Raw genomic sequence first — 17,735 nt, 5'->3', positions numbered from 1 at the left:
TTTCTTGAGTCAAAATGAGAGTACCCCTAAAGTTTTTTTTTTTTTTAGGAAAAAAGCACTGAATATGCATGTGTGAATCAGCTGTGTGTGATCTCTACAGTCAGCCCTCCTGGATGCTCTTTCTCAGCTGTTTCTTTAATGTTTATCATATTCACATCCCTCCTTTCCTCCAAAGTGGTGCATATGGTTCTCTCTCTCATGTTATTTTCACAACAACCCAGTGATGTAGAGACAGTGGCATCCCAAGGTGTCCCATGGCTGAGCGGTGCTAACCACTACTCTATGCCTCTTCCTCATGAAAGTTTGTCGGCATTTTAGTGTGAATTTCTCCTAGCACACACATCTTTGTGTCCAGTTTTTGACAAATGCACACACTTCTGCAAGCAGTTTTCCATAGCAGAATGCATCTTTGCATGCTATTTTCCCAAATATTTGCATTTTAATGCACACTTTACCCTAGTATATGCATCTTTATACGCAGTCGTTCTGCAAAATTGTGAAAGTGCAGGAAGTCCACATCTTTGCTTTGGGGAGCGCAAATTGGGCAGGTTTGTCTTTAAAAGCAATCTGAATCGAATCTCCCCTTCCTTCCCTACACAGAATCAAAGAATAAATCAGAAGCAAAGGAGAAACTAGGTGATGGGGTCAAGGAGCAAACAAGAAGACCCCAGAACTACTAATGGACACAGGCACATGCCAGAGCCTGTGGGACTCAACTGGAACAGGAAGCCCTGTCCAGGAAGATCCAGTAACCAATCTGAGTGGGTGGAGTCAGGAACTGAGGTGGGTGGAGTCAGGAACTGGGGGTCCTTTACTGAGAAGCTGCAACCTGTGGTTCAGTGGCCCACAACAGGGAGCAACTGTCCACATATCTCAGTAACTCCTGAGCGGAGCTGTGTACACATCATACCTTTGAGACACATAACACCCCTCCCCACACACACACAAAGAATTCTGGGAACTGTAGTTGATTCAGGGTGCCGGGAATTTTAGCTCTGCTGGTAAACTACAGCTCCCAGGATTCTTGGGAAAGGAAGCCATGTGCTTCAAACGGTGTCTAGGCAGCCACAATCTCACTGACCTTCATCTGGGCTGCCCCATTCTGGGAATCACATGACTGAATGTTCTTCCACACACAAAATTTCCCTGCACATAGAAAAGTAGCTGACAACCTAGCCTTAGCATGCTATCTTCTATATGCAGGGAGATATATGGGTGTTTTTTGTTTTAAATAGCAAAGCATTCAATTATGTGAACCCCCCCCCCACATACCCTTGCAATCTGCAGTGGCACAGCCCACTCCTAGGTTTGCCACCTCACTAAGCATCGCCTCTAATGGATTCTCTCAGCTGCACATGCACACCCACAGGTATTTCATCACCAGATACACATTTCTGTTTACATACAGCCTCGGCTTTCCCTTGATTGCGAGGCATCGTGGAGTGGCCAATAAGGTTGGCTGTTGACATTTCTGCATTAGCTGGCTTTTGTCAATCTTGGCAGGCTCAGAAATTCTATCTTAAGGGCTGCTCTTTATTAAATTTGCAAGATACAAAACTGTGACTGACAAATAGTCGCTTTTCTTTTGTGAATGCATAAATAATAAATATGCCACTCTAAAAATAATTAAAATATTGCTCAAATTTAAAACATGGCGCAGAGCAGGGAGGAGTGGCGGTGATGGGGGGGGAGGGACAAGGGTTAGAAAGAGGTAATTTCCAGACAGCTTTATATTAAGAGAGAGAGAGAGAGAGAGCGCAAGATTGTGTTGTAAACAAGTAAGAAAACATTATTTCTCCATAGTTTCTGGCAGCTTTCAATATTCAAGAGGTTGAAGGGGGAAGGGGGGGTGAATGCCCATGGCGAGGGCCCAAGACTTTGCAGTGCCCAGAACAGAAAATCCACATAGCACCCTACAAAGTGGCAATATTATAATAAAATAATGGACAAATTTAATAGCACTATTAAAAAAAAAACCCACCCTGCCCCTCGAAGGGAGATTCCTCACCCTACTTAATGGTAGGAATGGCCCCAGCTGACAAGACGGGGCAGAAAATATATATCCATTTTGCAAACTTTTGTCCAGAAGCCTCTTCTCTGCAACTCCTTTATTTGGGAATCTGTGACATAATTCCTACTCCCTCCCCTCCTCGCAGCCATTATATATGATAAATAAAACAATGCCGTGGAAACAGTGAAATCTCTCATCAATGTCTTTGTGAAAAGGCCCCAGATAAATGAGCCTGCGAATCAAAGGCAGATTACATGACTGACCATGTATCATCCTCTATGTATTGAGCATAGCCTTTGTAAAGTTAGAGCGGTAATAAAAAGTGGTATTGTGTGCTGTGAAAGGCTGTGTGGGTCTGTGCATGACTAATCTGTCTTTCTGCATTATTTTATTCAATCTTCTCTGACTTTATGCCTTTGACATTTTTGCTACACTCAGTAAATTTGAGTGAATAGGCAATTTTAAAGAATTTTTATAGGGCTTCAGAGAAGTCATATGCAGACTGTATCTTTGTTCAGATTTAACAGTTTAAATATTTCCTTTGTCTAGGATGCAGAGTAATCTTTAGCCAAAAAAAAAAGGAAAAAAAGAGAGAGGAGGATTTGGAATTGGGGTGGGAGATGTAATGTATCGTAGGCTCCTAATATATTGCAGCATTTCCTATTAAGGCAAAAGAAAAAAAGACTTTGTGCTCAGGAGTAAAATTCTGGAAGATACTGAAGAACCCTTTGCTCCTTAAACTTATTGATAAGTGCTAAGCCTTTCCCACAGGGCTGGCTTTGTCCCAGAGTTTCTTTCCACTTTCTTCCACCAGCCTCCACTATGAAAGGCTGTTATGATGACAAAGCTTCTGAGCTTCCCTGCTTTGGAGAGTAAGGCTGTGATCCAGCGAACACTTACTTGGGAGTTGGGATGGGAGGGGGAATTCAATGTGGTTCACACATTCAAAGGTGAATCTACATAATTCACGCTTTCCGAAACAATAGAATTGAAATGCAACCCCACTTCTCTGAATTTTGAAATACAGTTCTCTGGCCAAGGAATCTGCAACAAACATGCATATACTGAGTGTTCATATAAAAACATATAACTACTGAAAACAACGAGCAAAAATGCATTTTCTTAGGGAAAATTACTTTGCAAAAGTGCGTGCATTTGGCAAAATTGCATACAAATCTGTTTTACTTTCTGTAAAATGCTGGTGGGATTTCATGAGGACTTTGTGTTTTTTTAATGCAAATGGATGTGTAGAATGGAAAAATGTGAAACTGTGAAAAATCAAAATTGGCAGATTAACCAATCCCCAACTGCAAGGTGATGGGCTCTCCTTACTTAGGAGTAACTGACATTGAACACTGAGGGGCCTCTGTGCATTGGCTTGAGCTGAAAGGAATTGCACTCTTACGGACAGCAGTTGTTCCCCACACAAACATACTTAAAAAGAATGATTATTGTCTGAACATGACAGCCCAGTCCTGCACATATTTATGTGGAAACTGAGTTCAATGAGACTTACTGTCAGGGGTTCAGGAGCAGAAGCACAGGGAAAAGGGGAGATGGAGAGCGAAGGGGAAGAATCTGAGGGCAGCGCAGGAGAAGATGACAGTGGCCCGAGAGATTCCATGAGCCTCTCCAGCGAATCGGAAGATTCACAGAAGGGGGCGCCGGTGGCCAGGGCAAGGGGGGTCCCAAGGGGGACACCCCAGAAGCAAGGGGCCAGCGGGGACTCCCAGCGCAGCAGTTGGAAATCAGGACCAGCTTCCCCATACGATTGCAAGATTGACCTCCTGCCGGGGGCGACGCTGCCGACTGGAAAACTGGGACTCCCAGCGGGGACTCCCAGAGCAGCAGTTGGAAATCAGGACCAGCTTCCCCATACGGCTGCAAGATTGACCTCCTGCCGGGGGTGACGCTGCTGACTGGAAAACTGTATTCCATGTCTGAAGACGAACTGCAAGAGCTCAGGGAGTTCATAGATCACAACTTGAAGCGGGGATTCATCCGGGAATCCAAAGCAGTGGGGGGCAGTCCTGTGTTCTTCGTGAAGAAAAAAGACACGCCCCAAAAGAGGTTGGTAGTTGATTTCAGAATTTTAAATTCGAAAACCAAGCCCACGGCTTTCCCGATGCCCAAGATCGACGACTTGCTCGCGACGGTGAGGAAGGGACGCATCTTCACCAAGTTGGATCTACGAGGGGCGTACAATCTTATAAGCATGTGGGAGGGCGACGAGTGGAAGATGGCCATGTTTACGCCCTTGGGCACCTATGAATATAGGGTTATGCCGTTCGGTTTACAAAATGGCTCCCACTGCTTCCAAGCCTTCATGCATCACGTGTTAGTGGGGCTCCTCTACAAGAAGTGCGTCTGCTTCCTGGACGACATTCTGATCTTCTCGGAATCGCAAGAGGCTCACGAGAGAGATGTCAAGGAAGTCCTGCAGAGACTACGGGAGCACAGACTTTACGCCAAACTGGAGAAGTGCCAGTTCGACGTGACGGAGGTGGATTTCCTGGGCTACAAGCTGTCCGACAAGGGACTCGCCATGGACAGCGCCAAGGTACGCTCGGTACTGGACTGGAAAAGCCTGCGCAATCGGAAGGAGGTCCAGAAGTTTGTCGGCTTTGCCAACTTTTATCGCAAGTTTATCAAGGGTTTCGCTATGCAGACGGCGGCCATCACGGACACCCTCAGCTCCAAGAAGAAGAAGTTCATCTGGACGGAGCAGGCGGAGCAGTCCTTTCAGAAACTCAAGCGTCTCTTCGCTTCCGAAGAACAACTGCTACATGTGAACCCCAGCAAACCCATGAGGGTTGAGACGGATGCCTCCAACAGAGCCGTGGGGGCAGTCCTGTTACAGAAAGATCCGCAAGGGGACTGGAGGCCATGCGCTTTCTACTCCAGGAAACTCAGCAAGTCGGAGCAGAACTACACCATCTGGGACAGAGAGTTGCTGGCCATTCATGCAGCCTTCAAGGCGTGGCGGCACTTCCTCATCGGAGCCAAACACACAGTGCAAGTTCGCACGGACCATAAGAACCTGGAGTACTGGCGCATGGCGCGGTTCCTGAACCAGAGACACATCCGCTGGGCGGAGTTCTTTGCGGATTTCGACTTCAGGATAGAATATATCCCCGGAGACAACAACATCATGGCTGATGCGCTATCCAGGAAGCCACAGTATCTGGAGGAAGCAGCACCGGTAGCGGCCAAACACATTTTCGCACCTAAGGCGTGGGTATGCGCTTCGGCCACCGTGGACCTGGAAGCAATACGTCGCGAGCTGCGAACGGATTCCTTCGCACGATCCAAGATGGACAGCTCCTAGCCCGCTCAGAGACGCACCCACGAAAGGGGGGTCGCCGAGGGCGGAGACGCTCAACGAGGTCACGGAGATTTTGAACTCAAGATGGGGGGAAGAGGGGGTTGAATATCTCCTCGCCAGGGAAGGTACCCCGGCCAGCGCCAACAGCTGGGTACCGTACTATGCGGTGGAGGAGCACTACCTCAAAGACGAGTTCCACGCACTTTTCCCACACAGGCCCATGCTGGCGGATTATTTCGACGAATATCTTTTCACACCCACACTTTCAGCCAGCACGTTCCGGGGTTTCTCTTCAGCTGAGGACACTGCGCCGGAGACTAGCTCCCCAGAGGGATCCCTCTCAGGGTTTGGCACAGGCGGCTCTTATTGGTGGGAAGATCAACCTGAGGTGGGGTGGCGCAGAGAACTGCCGAGCGGGCCCGCGCACGCAGCGTCACCCCAGGCGACAGGGGGAGAGGGGGTCATGGACGTGTTGGGGGAGGATCCGGGGTTCGAACACACCGGCAGAGAGATGGAAGCAGAGGAGATCGACGTCGACGAGCCCATTGAGGACTGGCCGGATCCAGCCGGCTGGCTGCACACCACGGGGGAAGAACTGTATCCTGCACTCACCCCCACAACACTGGAGCACCCAGAACCCGCACCAGAAGAGGGGGAGGGGGAAGGGGGGGCTTCAAGGGGGGGATGGATGTCAGGGGTTCAGGAGCAGAAGCACAGGGAAGAGGGGAGATGGAGAGCGAAGGGGAAGAATCTGAGGGCAGCGTAGGAGAAGATGACAGTGGCCCGAGAGATTCCATGAGCCTCTCCAGCGAATCGGAAGATTCACAGAAGGGGGCGCCGGTGGCCAGGGCAAGAGGGGTCCCAAGGGGGACACCCCAGAAGCAAGGGGCCAGCGGGGACTCCCAGAGCAGCAGTTGGAAATCAGGACCAGCTTCCCCACCGGAGCATAGTGGGGGGGAAGAGTCACAGGTATCGGGAGTAGCGTCTCCCCCAGCAGGGAGAGGAGAGGAGTCAGGGCTGACCATGCCTCCATCGGAGAGTCAGACAACGGAGGGGAGGTCAGATCCGGCCAGTATCCCGGAAGAGGGAAGCAGTGACAGAAGTAGTGTAACGGTCAGGAGGAAGGTCACTGGGTTGGCGCGAGAGGCAAGTTCAAATGTACAGGAGCGTGGGACAGCAGAGAATGAGGATTGGGAACCGGGTCCTAAAGCCCGCCGGAGGCAGGGGGAGGAGCTAAGCGACTCAACGTCTGAGGAGTCCAGAAAGGGGAATGCCCCAGCGGGCAGGAGGACCCAGAGGAGAAGAGAGCAGCGGAAAAGGTGGAGCAGGGCTAGGATCTTAAACTGGTGTCAGAGGGGAGGAGATTCAGACGGGACTTCGCCGATCTAGGGTTTAAGATGTAGGGCTGCACGCTGCGGCTTTGAAATGGAAATTGAACTTCAATAAAGACTTTTGTACATTACGACAGCCTAGCGTTGGTCCTCTGTGAGCTGGGACCTAGAGGCAGCTCTGACACTTACGTACTCCTAAGGGGAGGGGGATGCATTCCTGCTTGTGATATAAACATGATTTTGTTGCATCAGCTGATTCATCTAAAGGAAATATTGCAAAGATTGCTGTTTCTTGTTTGTTTGCATTTAAATAACTCTGTTGCAACTCTTGAACAAATGGCAGTACGATGCGTAGTAAGTTAACTGCTTCTATGACACTGCTGGTAACTAAACTGATATCCAGCACAGAGGGGAGGCAAATACATTACCTGAACTCAGTAAAAACAAAGCAAATCTGTTTTCAGTGTTAAAATTAATCTTGTGAGAACTTACTTGCACTTGACTGGTAGACATTCATTCCTTTCAGACAGTCGATCTTGCCTCTAAGACAAACAAATCTGGCTATGGTGATAGAAGATCCACAGCACCAAATGCAGGAAACTATTCCATCCAGAAGTTACTGGATGCCTCTAAAAATGAATGGATTGAGATGTTCAAGACACTCTTGCAAACAAACGCCAGGAGTTGAAGGGTCTTGAAGTAGGAACCTGTGTGCCGCTACCTCCATATGGCGAGCTGTCAAATTGGACCATTGGAGGGTTCCCTAGGCAGCAAAGTGTCCTTGGTCTCCAGAATGATTCCACCCACCAAGGCCCCCCCCCATAACTGTGTGTGACAGGACCCCAATGAATATCCAATAGTGAGGACGTAAGGACCCTTCCTCTCACGTCCAGGGCCAGGCCAGGATATTTTGCTGCCTGGTGCAAAGGACCAGGTGGTTCCCCCCCCCCCCACTTCATTAACAGAAGCCGACCTGACAGATAGTTGCATTTGACTTCCTGGATATCATCCTCCGGTGTACCTAGGGGCAGTAGGTTTAGCAGGCCTATGGAACAAAGAGCTTGGGGTGGGTGGGTTAGGAGGAACGGCTGAGGAGGGGTCTGCCACTGCTGCCCATGTGTGTTTGCTGAACATATACAGGAACAACCCAGTGCTATACCGGCTGCACTGGCTCCTGGTGGAGTACAGGATCAGGTTTAAGGTGCTGGTTTTAACCCTTAAAGCCCTATATGGTCTAGGACCCTCGTACCTATGGGACCGCCTCTCCTGGTTATGTCCCATGGAGGACCCTACAATCTTCAAACAAAAACATCTTGGAGATCCTGGGCCACAGGGAGGTTAGGCTGGCCTCAACCAGAGCCAGGGCTTTTTCAGTTGTGGCCCTGATCTGGTGGAACTCTCTGTCACAAGACACTAGGGCCCTGAGGGACTTGACATATTTCCGCAGGGCCAGCAAGACAGAGCTGTTCCACCAGGCCTTTGGCCGAGGCACAGTCTGACCCCCTCTCCTTCTGTAATGCTCATAGAACTCTAGCTCAATGGTTGCCATTAATTTGATTCTGAATTGATTTTAGAATGTATTTTAATTAATTGACTGATTTTATGTAAACTGTGCTATTTTTACTGTTGTTAGCCGCTCTGAGCCCAGCTTTGGCAGGGGAGGGTGGGATATAAATAAAATATTATTAATATTAATATTATTAAGCTCTGAAAAGTGTACTGGACAGGGTGCTTACTTGCCACAGGCGACCAAGCAGGTTACTATTTCCGAAGCTGATTCAAAGCAATGATTCCGTCAGTGTTCTGTCCTCCAAAACCACACAGCTGACAAAGCCACTTCTGTTTTAAAATGCAGAAATGCAACAGGTGCAGTTGAGAAGCAGAAGTGACACAGAATGAGAAAGCAGGCAGAGAAACATAGCTTTGTTTAGAGGATTCCCAAAGCCCAGGAACTTTCCATCTCCAAACTGGGATTATGGTTAGCACAGAAAGGGCCTGTAAGCCACCGGTACATTTTACATTTGGCACGCTGGTTGCACCCAGCTACATCCTTCTCAAGAGTAGCCCTACCGAAATTAACCCGAAGTGAGTCACATCCATCCTTTTCAGTGGGTCAACCAACACTGGATACAAACCGGTGCCCAATCTCTGAACGGCTTTTAAAAAGCAAACAGCAGGCACCAAGGTGGAGATGCAGATTGGGACCTTGGCAAGAAGGGTAGGGTGAGCTTTGCACCCCACTGCGGTCCTGGTCCAGACGAGGGGCCCTGTGCCTGCTATTTGCATTCGGAAGAAAACAATTTCCATTGACACGAATGGGAGCGCCTCACCCTCTCCTGCAAATAGCAGGCTGTGGTCTCTTTTTTCTACTAATAATACTCTTTATTACTAATGAAGAGCCACAACCACTCATGGAAGCGAGGTTTGATGGATCAGTGGTCTGACTTAGCGGAAGACAGCGTTGTATTTTCAGCCCCCAGATCACTCCATCTATGCCTGCTCTCATAACGAAACAGCTACCAAAAAGTATCAGAGCATAGAAGATTTTAAAGCAAGTTTTAAAAAGCTGGGGCTGATGAGGGTTGGGAGGCAACATGTGGAGGGCCACAGGTTCGGCATCCCTGCAATACAGGGGAGCTGGATGGATTAGTCACCTGGCTTTGTGTGTTCGCATGTGAGGTGTCCATGACTACAAAGGGAATTAGCTAGTGGGATGACTTGTAAAGCAGCCTAGTGAACCGCTGATTCTTGACTAAAGTTATGTTCGCTGTCTTTGCAGAAGCCAGAGGGTACTGGTGATCCACAGGTGTCATTTAGCCTTGCTGCATAAACTTCTTGCCTTCTAACCATGACGGCCCCTTGGCTTTGGAGCAAACACTGTAAGGATGAAATGCAGCGAGAGCCAAAGCCTGAGCAACATTTATACCACACAGCCCTCGCCACCATTAACCTTTTAAAAGAGATCTAAAGGCAATAATCATATATCTTGCGAACCTTATAAGAAAAAATGGATATTTCATCTCGAGGCAGGAGGCTCTGGCCAATGCTGGATGATCTTCTGCCCGAGCTGAAGTTTGCTTTGGTGTCTCGCATCCAAGCAGAAGGGGTCAAAATTCTGCACTGGCATGACAGATGGGCTTGACAAGGCTGGAAGGAATCCTTCACTTCTTCATCAGGAGATGCTAGAAAACATGCTTTTAAAGCTCACCTCTGCACGGAGTAAGCCTAAAGATATAGGACAATGTAATTGATTGATTTATTGATTTCCCATTCCAGCTACTGCTTATCACCATCCAGGATTGAACACACACACACACACACACACACACACACACACACAACCACCCTGTCCCTGCTAGCAAAAGATGTGTTACTTTACTCCTTAAGAACCATTATCATAAAAGGCTGGAAAAACAACAAGAACATGCCACTGACAATTAGCTCCGCAGAGCAGTTTCCCATTGATTTATAATGCTAAACATTTCAGCTTGATCAACCCTCTAGTTAAAAAGGAAAGCGGGTGCAGGGGGTGGGGAAGAGAGAGCCCTGTTTGCAAATTTTATTTTTTAATGAAATGGGTTTTGTGTCTCTCTACTCCTCCCTTTTTGAAAACAAAAAAAAGGGGGGGGGAAATGTTTGCCAACTTAAAGGATCCTTAAATATCCTTACCAATATTAGTTATAACCCACCTAGAAATGGCATTTGCATTTTTATAACCTTGTTACTTAAAAGTGAGAGAGGAGAGGGAGAGGCAGGGCGATAGCATTCTCTCTGGGCTTTAATCCCAGCCTGAGCTCTTTATGCTTGAGAGCCCCTTATGATGCTGTAACTAACCTCAAACCTGGAACAGCAGGAGGGCAACAAACCTCAGAATACAGCAATGTCATGCTTTACAGGCATACTCTCCGCAACAGCATGAATGAGGGGGGGGGGGGACCGGTTGCCTAGGAAACACTCTGGTCTTAGTAATTATTACTGTAACTGTCTGCACACCCCACCTATAACAGAAATGAATAATAAATTATCATCACTGACTGGCAGCTTTCTGTTGTGGCTTCTGCTCGCCACTGCTACCTACTGGCATGCAAAATTAATTACAGACAAACAGCAGGGCTGTGATCCCAGGAAGCCAGAGATGCACACCAGAAAGGGAGATTCCCCACCCCACCCCTTTTGCTTGTGATGGAAATCAAACTGCGTATCTGCTGATGGACCAAATCAAGAAATGTGTGTGGGGGGGGATATACTTTTCCCCCTTTTGTTTTGGTCGAAGCTGTGCCGGAAACTGGAGCCTGGAGCAAGGGCTAAAAGGAGCCTTGAAAGAGCGAGAAACCCACCCCCACCCCAAATGCTGTGCCCGCTCTTCCTGGTTTATTTTAAAGAGACTTGCCAGTAGCTTGCCAGTGAGTTATGACCCAAAGTTATTTCAGTTCAAGAAAACAGTTTTTAAAACAGGTTGCTGTCCGTATGAAGACTGGTGGACAAAGAGCACCCTGTTTTCTCATAGTTAAGAGCTTCCTTTGCAAGCTTATTTATTAATTGCATTTTATATCCTGCCTCTCCTCCAATGTTTCCAGGGCCACACACATACCCTGCCCTGCTCCATTTAACCGCACAGCTAGGCCCAGGGTTACCTAGTGAACTCAATGACTGAGTATGAATTCAGCCCAGGTTCTCCCTGATTCTAACCCAACACTCTAACTGCTACACCACACTGCCTCTCTATTTTCAGGTGTGCACTTAGTTCCAAACCTGACAATAACTTTGGGGGAAAGCTGTCAGAGAGAGAGAGAGAGAGAGAGAAAGATATCTGTGTCAGAACTATTGGGGCAGGGGAAGTTAACACATCCCCTCTGTTATTTTCCTTTAAACAGATCACAGGAATGCCTGAAGGCATATGAAGCCACTACTTTGTTGAAGCTAAGAAGAGCTGGTCAGTGTCTTGGTGACAGAGACCTCTTAGGAGAGACATGTATGATACCTTGGGTTCCATGTTAAAAATCTCCACGCACTCACTTCAAACTATTTGCCCCATTGGTGAAGACTTGCATGTACAGGCTCTGTTGCATCATCTAGAGCAGTGTTTCCCGAACTTGGCTCTCCAGCTGTTGTTGGACTACAACTCCCATAATCCCTAGCTAGCAACACCAGTGCTCTGGGATGATGTAGTCCGAAAACAGCTGGAGACCCAAGTTTGGGGACCACTGCTCTAGAATTTGGCGCTTATAATATTGATGGCATTCAGAATTGCTGACAGTCACATTTGTAGCCCACCTTTCCACCCAAAAGTTCATGTACATACATGGTTCTCCCCTTCCAATTTTACCCTCACAAGAACCCAATAAGGTAGGTTAAGATGAATGATAGTGCCTGGCCCCATCCCGTGAGCTTCTCACACAAGTTGGGAATTTGAACCCTGGTCTCCCAGGCCCCTGTACAGAACTCTTTTAACTACTACGGCATACTGACTCTCCTTGTTTATACAGACACACTTGGGCCTGGGCTTGTCTTTGGCTCCCACTGGGCTTTGCTGTAATGCGACACGGTCTCCAGTTATCCGAATGTGCTATCTTCTCCTCACTATCTTCTCTATACCTGTGTCATTGTAACCCTACATAAAGAGGACTCTTGTATATTTGATTATCTGTGTATTTGGATAAATGCACATCTTAACCTTCATAAAAAAAAATATGCTGGTTAATATTATAGAATCCATCCAGCATGAAATTGCTATAAATAAAACCCTGTCCAGTAGTTTTGATCAATTAAACTCCATAATTAACAAAGATACTCCATTCATCTTAGATTGTCTAATTTGCAGTAGAGTATTAAAGGACTTCTACTGGAAGATGAGTTTGTTTAGAAATTAGAACACACTTGGTGATGCTCTGGATTTGATTTAAAAGACACAGTGGGGAGTTGGCAAAATTCACATATCATGGGGTTAATGTGGGTTAGAACGGAGCTATTTGTAATACAAAAATATTGCATACCAAACACACACACAGATTCCTTTTAATCCAAGCTCATATTTTGAAACATAAATCACTGTGTTAAAATGAACAGCTGGAACAGCTGTACGAATCTCTCTCAGAAAGGCACAGAAATATGTTAGCTAGTCTTTGCTCTTTAAAAGATGGATTTGAAAGATGGCAGTGTGACTAGTCCTCAAAAAAAAGACAGGGGTGGGGAATAAAACTCATTTGCACACCTGAATGCCATCACATTAATGGAATAAAGCCACAAAACAAACCAATGGATCAGCTAACCCAACCTTCCAACTTGAAGCTTGTCCTTTCTACATGGGGAATAATAATAATAATAATAATAATAATAATAATAATAATAATAATAATTTATTATTATTTATACCCCGCCCATCTGGCTGGGTTTCCCCAGCCCCTCTTGGCAGCTTCCAACTGAATATTAAAAACAGTACAGCATCAGACATTAAAAACTTCCCTAAAGAGGGCTGCCTTCAGTTGTCTTTTAAAAGTAAAATAGTTGTTTATTGCTTTGACATCTGCTGGGAGGGCGTTCCACAGGGCAGGCACCACTACCGAGAAGGCCCTCTGCCTGGTTCCCTGTAACCTTACTTCTCGCAATGAGGGAACCGCCAGAAGGCCCTCGGCGCTGGATCTCAGTGTCCGAGCTGAACGATGGGGGTGGAGACGCTCCTTCAGGTATACAGGACCGAGGCCATTTAGGGCTTTAAAGGTCAGCACCAACACTTTGAATTGTGCTCGGAAACATACTGGGAGCCAATGCAGATCTCTCAGGTGTTATGTGGTCCTGGCGGCCACTCCCAGTCACCAGTCTAGCTGCCGCATTCTGGATTAATTGCAGTTTCCGGGTCACTTTCAAAGGTAGCCCCACGTAGAGCGCGTTGCAGTAGTCCAAGCGGGAGATAACTAGAGCATGCACCACTCTGGCAAGACAGTCCGCGGTCAGGTAGGGTCTCAGCCTGCGTACCAGGTGGAGCTGGTAGACAGCTGCCCTGGACACAGAATTAACCTGTGCCTCCATGGACAGCTGTGAGTCCAAAATGACTCCCAGGCTGCGCACCTGGTCCTTCAGGGGCACAGTTACCCCATTCAGGACCAGGGAATCCCCCACACCCGCCCATCCCGTCCCCCAAAAACAGTACTTCTGTCTTGTCAGGATTCAACCTCAACCTGTTAGCCGCCATCCATCCTCCAACAGCCTCCAGGCACTCACACAGTGAGTGAATATTCCCAAAGAATACCCCTTTACCTTCTCCTGAAAGCCTCCAAAGAAAATAAATTCCACAACTTCCCTAAAAAGCTTGTTCAGCTAATGAATGGGATTATACTGTTCTGAGTCCATGTTGCCTTTTCGATGCCAGAATATCACAGCATTGTTGTTTTGTCGTTTAGTCATGTCCGACTTTGTGGCCCCATGGACCAGAGCACGTCAGGCACTCCTGTCTTCCACTGCCTCCCACAGCTTGGTCAAACTCATGTTCATAGCTTCTAGAACACTGTCCAACCATCTCGTCCTCTGTCGTCCCCTTCTCCTTGTGCCCTCAATCACAGCATTAGGGGTTTTTACTGATGCACTCTCTCTCCTTAACTTCTCTGCATGTTATTTTCACAACACAGAGGCCACTTTAAAAAGCAGTGCCCAGTTCAAACAACCACGTGGTTATTTTCCTTCCCTGCCAATTCCGTAGTGCTCATATGTTGATAAAAGTGCCATGGGTGCCAGCACAAAATGGCTGTCACAGATGGCAAAATGAGAAGCATTGGTTTGATAGACAGGTATCTGCTACAAGTTTTACATGGCTGAAATGTAGCCTACTATACAAAGAGTTGAGTCTCTTCCTGGAATCCCACCCACTTTTGGCTCCCCACCCCCCCAATATTGTTGTCAGAGATGGAATGTTCCTCTTGCCCCTCTCAAAAAAAGAGGGGATTTCCCATCCCTGACTTAGTGGGAAGAACTACTGATCATGCAAGGTAGAGCACCCCATTATTCAATGCACTCGCCCCACTTGAGACTCTTGTCCCATGTAAAGCTGCTCCAGAGGGTTGAGGAAGAGTATGGGGGAAATGGCATGAAGGTTTGCAGAAATCTACATTTAGTCACAGCCTTAAGGTGGAATGTGGGTGGAGGCAGCAGGCGATTAGGCTTTACTGGGTGCTATGCGGGTTAAGAGCTGCACCTAGGACTTCTGTGGCGAAGAACTATACAATGGTTGGCTCCTCAACTACTCTTTCTTTTTTAAATATAAAATCCAGTTTTTACCCAGTTGTCTCCAACTTTAGGCAAAACACACAGGTTTCCTTGTAGGTAAAAAAAAAAGGGGGGGAAATGGAGACACTAGCCAGTTTTTATATTCACAGATCTAGAGATTACTTGTAGGCGCTAATCTAGGTTAAAGCACACATACAACGGAAGCCAAATTGGGTAGCTTTGCCTAATAGTTGGAAGAAACGTTCCCTCAACAGGAGGGCACCCTCAGCAATTCTCTAGTTAGGTTTACCCAAAAGGCAATCTTTTCCATTTTATTTTACATAAGTAAAAGTACTTATTTTACATATATCATAGTACCCAAACACTTGATGGTTGAGTGACACTGTTCCTGGCAACCCCCCGATCCATGTTTTTAGAGCAATTTTCTTTCAATGAAAGTTTTATAATTGATGTACGTGCAGCCCTAGTTTCATTCAGGAGGAAGGTGGCATACACACTGAAAATCATAGAGTAGTATAAAATATTAAGAATACAAAAAAAAATTACAACTATAAATACAAATACTTATTTTGCAATACCAAAGATTTCTGAGTGTAGGGAAGAGTTAGGCCCTGTGCCAAAGTTCAGTGTCCTTCCAAGACCAAACTATATTTATTTCTTAAGGGTGCTACTGAAAGCATTCCAGTGTCGAGATTCTTCCATTCTGCTCATACATAGAGACAAAGTGTATTAGTTCCTCGTATCACAGATTTTGATTCCTAGCAAGGGGTTTAGGTTGCTCATTTTTGTTGTTGTTGCCCCTGGTTACACCTATTATTAGAAGCTCCTTTTGGATAAATAAAAGCAGAACTACACATTAACACCTGATGCACCGCTCCTACAGTTATGTCACATCAGACTGTGGGTGGGGGTTGTGTGTTTTAATGCCCCCACCATGTTTAAAAACAACATCAACCACCCAACAAACTGTGCACCTAGAAAGGTAGCATGTGAGGGAGAAAGAGAAGCTAGAGCCCTTTCCCCTTATGTTAGCTTTCTACAGACAGGAAATATCTGCTGCGAGGGAGCAAGGCAACCACGCAACCCCTATCTGCCGTACAGTCCCAAGAGGGCTGGTACTTCTGAAAAGGTAACTTTCCCCCAAAGATAACGTGGCTCATGGACAGCCCATGAAGTTAGTGCCCACTGCCTGGGACCCTGGAAAAAGAGACGGCAGTAATCTAGGCCAGAGGAGGAGGGGACAGCAGGGGCAAGATGACAGGAGAGGGGAAGAAGGAGCCCATCCACATTATACTATTTGAAACAGATGTGGGATGTTTGCGCCCTTTAGCTTAATTTCATGTGAGTGGCCTTCCTCCAAATCTGCTGGTACCCCCTTACTGCTGGTAAAGGTAAAGGGACCCCTGACCATTAGGTCTAGTCGTGACCGACTCTGCGGTTGCGGCGCTCATCTCACTTTATTGGCCGAGGGAGCCGGCATATAGCTTCCGGGTCATGTGGCCAGCATGACTAAGCCGCTTCTGGCGAACCAGAGCAACGCACGGAAATGCCTTTTACCTTCCCGCCAGAGTGGTACCTATTTATCTACTTGCATTTTGACGTGCTTTCAAACTGCTAGGTTGGCAGGAGCAGGGACCAATCAACGGGAGCTCACCCCGTCGCAGGGATTCGAACTGCCGACCTTCTGATCGGCAAGTCCTAGGCTCTGTGGTTTAACCCACAGCACCACCTGCGTCCCCCTTACTGCTGGTACCTGACTGTAAAAAGATCAGGCCAATGGCCCACCTAGTCCAGCACCTGTTCTCACAGTGGCCAACCACATGACCCAATGGGAAACCCACAAGCAGGACCCAAGCACAAGAGCACTCTCCCCATCTGTGGTTTCCAGAAACTGGCATTCAGAAGCATTGCAGCCTCTGACCGCAGAGGCAGAGCAATTCATCATAGCTAGTGTGTCCATCAAACATCCACAATGAGACTGTTACTTGCCTGCAACATGGTATCCAGGGCTAGAGATTGCCAACCATGGAAAGCAGCAGGGTCCCGGGGGGGGGGGGGCGGAATCCAGATAAAGGCAGCAGGAGGGAAGAGGAAAAGGATGCACACACAGCAATTGTACTCCAGGCAAGTCAATGGGATTTACAGCATGTAAGCATAGTTAAGATTGGGGCCCATTTTCTCTAATTAACCAGCTCTGGTAGATTAGATTAGATCTTCAACCCCTTTGTTATTTAAAATACATATTCATAGCACTATATTTTATAGATGTACTGTTCTGGTTACAAAATAGCTCCTACTTTTCTAGGACATAATTTCATTTTGTTTAGCCAAGAATTCATTAAGGAAGCTATAAATAACCTCCTTTAAATATTTAGCCGTGAATAGAGGGTGGACTGGCATTGATGGCTTATTTTAGTACTAACGCAATATGCTTTAGAGCCATAAAATCTACATTTCAGCATGTATCAAGCTAATGATTAACACCTCCAATGAGGTTTGCGATATCCAATTATAGTGTGTGTATTTGCAAGCTTAGGTCCCAAAGAACACCCCCCCCCCTCACACACACCAAACTTTCCAGTTTGGGAGGGGACACCAATATTCCAGAAAAGCACTGTATGACTTCTGTCTCTGGGCTGGCCAGCTGGCCACACAAAAATCACATAGTAGTCAATGTAAAAATAGGTGAATTAGAAGCAGTGCAGGATTTCCCTCCTCTGACCTGATAGACTGATATTAGGATTGAGAATGGCTCTTTTTCATTGTATTATCTTGCCCACACAATGAGATCTGCTTCAGAGATCCTGCTTGCATTTCTGCCAGTAAGGTCAATTAGGTTGGTGAGCAAAAA

This window comes from Podarcis cretensis (genome assembly GCF_951804945.1).
Source record: "Podarcis cretensis genome assembly, chromosome: 8".
NCBI classification, from domain to species: domain Eukaryota; kingdom Metazoa; phylum Chordata; class Lepidosauria; order Squamata; family Lacertidae; genus Podarcis; species Podarcis cretensis.
This window is presented reverse-complemented; position numbering follows the sequence as displayed.